At 46.7% G+C, this 2420-nt stretch overlaps 1 pseudogene; it reads left to right on the top strand.

Annotated features, from left to right (window-relative positions):
• The window catches only part of LOC119283697, a 1402-nt pseudogene extending 675 nt beyond the window's left edge, over positions 1-727 (top strand).
• Positions 728-2420: the final 1693 nt, after the last annotated feature.

Here is a 2420-nt window from a genome sequence, read left to right as displayed (position 1 = left end):
GGCCGCAACCGCAGCGGACGGGAAGGTCGTGAGGTGGAGGTCCGGCAGCAAGGCCGCCGGCGGTCGGGGACCGAGCGGCGAGTCGCCCTCCGCGTCGCTAGAGCCCATTCTTAGGTCCTCGACTTCGGAAGGCGTTAGTCAGGCAGCACACTAGCTCTCGTAGTTTTCTGCTTTACCAAGATTTTACATGGTCAAATGGTTACAACATTTCAAAATGTTCACAACCATAATGCTAGATTATCCGTTTCGTATATTTTCAAAACTCAAAACAGAATTCTTGTTATTTTGGATATTCGGCATTATGGTTGATATTTTTATAGATTTTAAAATAAAATTAAGTTTTTAAACATGCAACAATTGTTTCTAATTTCACATGTGCTGCCTCTGGCTCGCCACGCGCCAGTCGCTCATGCCCGTCGCGCTCGTCGCCAACGCCGCCGTGCATGTCGTCATGTACGCCTACTACCTCTGCTGCACCCTTGGCCTCCGCTGGCCGCCGCGCTGGAAGCGCGCCGTCACCGAGCTGCAGATCCCGCAGTTCATCTTCAGCTTCGCGGCCTCCGTGGTCATGCTCTGGTTCCACTTCGCCGGCAGCGGCTGCGAGGGGTTGGCCGGCTGGGCCTTCAACGCCTCCCTGCTCACGCTCTTCCTCAACTTCCACGGCGCTGCCTACGCCGCCAAGGCCAAGGCCAAGAAGAGCAGCAGCAATGGGGGGAAATCAGAGTGACGACGTGCGCGAACAAGGGGACTTCTTTTTAGATTACACAGATTTCTGATTGATTCCAGGCCTGTTTGATTTGTGATGAAATGCATTGCCCTTCCATTTTTGACAATTCTAGTTTTTCAAATTTTCCAAATCATCGAGATGTTCATGCAGCAGGCGAATGACAATAGCATCTTTGTTTGATTCCTCTGCTTTTCCTGCGTGAACTTCTACGAATTCTTAAGCTTTTTCCTTCAGTTTGAACTGAATGCGAACGTAGATTCAACGATGACAGTATGTTCTGTCAGGACTTATTTTTATCTTCTTCTTTTGTATGGAAATTTCTTTCTTCGTAGCAAGATTAATTAATTGGACAATTCATATTACTACATATTCATGTGTACTAAGTGGAACCAACCGAGCCTACATATTCATGAACTGTATTTTCTTCCGTATGTCAATAAGTACCGATTCAATTGTCAATGCTGGTATGGAATTGCATTATAACATTAAAATTACTGATAATCACGATGATTGCTTACAAAATATAGGTGCCTCCATCCGCAACACACAAACAATTATCTAGTCAATCTATAATAATCCCATCTGAATCTTAAGTCAACACAGGAAAGTTGGTCATGTCCAAATGGTTTCACCGACAATCATCGCAACTGTTAAGTCGAGTGTTGCTAGCTGTATCAAGACGTTCTCTGCACATCCTCATGGGGGTCAGGAACCTAAGCAGGAGCACCAACACTTTATTATCTAGGAGAACTACTCGGCGGCAAAACTCTCATGGACTATAGTTTCTATGAGCGCCGTGTGACATCCTTGCCACGCAGTTGTTTGACATACTTCGTAGCCAATCATCGCTTCCCACATGGTTCTATGTCCTAGAGTGTCACATGATCCCCATAAATCTTGAGATGCAAAACACTGGTGAGTGGAGCATGTGAGACTCGGCCGCCCTGATATCTTTTGTTACCAGGACAACTAACTGTATTAAACTTATGTTGATAAGTGGCGATGTGTAGAGCAACTGCGTGCAGGAAACCAGAGGTGGTATCGAACACTTAGATCGTGTTTCCCTATGCATCCCAATCCTTCTCGGTCAATCTTGTTTTCCTTTTGTGCTCTTTAGGATGGATGAAGTATTATTGAAGATATGTGATAGACTCTGGACTCCAAAGGAAGAAGCATGCTACGAAAAGAGAGAGGACGCATGGAAAGGAACTTATGAGTGTCCAAATATCATTGGTATAGCATAGGCCGATCAACATATTAAATATCACTTACATCTCACCTATTCTCAATATTATCCTCCTCGCCCCCATGTGGTCTACATTGTCGAATCCTTCAATGTCTGCCCTTGGGGCGGCGCGGAGGCGGTGACAACTCGGGAGCGGTTGGAAGTGACGGGATGGGGCGGCAGTGTGGCGGCTCGGCAGGGTTCACAACGGTTACGTCGGACGACGTCGAAGGATTGGGATGAGGCGTTGGGCTCGGGGTGGCCGGGGGCCAGAATCAGATGATGCGTTCACATGACGGTGGTTAAGTTTGATGCCACCGTTTTGGGATTTTTGATAGTGTGTTAAGGAGGACCTAAATATTGTTCTGGGTGACAAAAAAATCATTTTTTTCATTCCCATGCAAAGAAAAATTAAAGTCGATTTGAGCCGTTTACTACGAGACCCCCCTCCCCCCCCCCCCACACACA

Source organism: Triticum dicoccoides, chromosome 4A (genome assembly GCF_002162155.2).
Source record: "Triticum dicoccoides isolate Atlit2015 ecotype Zavitan chromosome 4A, WEW_v2.0, whole genome shotgun sequence".
In the NCBI taxonomy this organism is placed as follows: domain Eukaryota; kingdom Viridiplantae; phylum Streptophyta; class Magnoliopsida; order Poales; family Poaceae; genus Triticum; species Triticum dicoccoides.
Note: the sequence above shows the minus strand (reverse complement) of the source record. Positions and strands in the feature narration are given on the sequence as shown.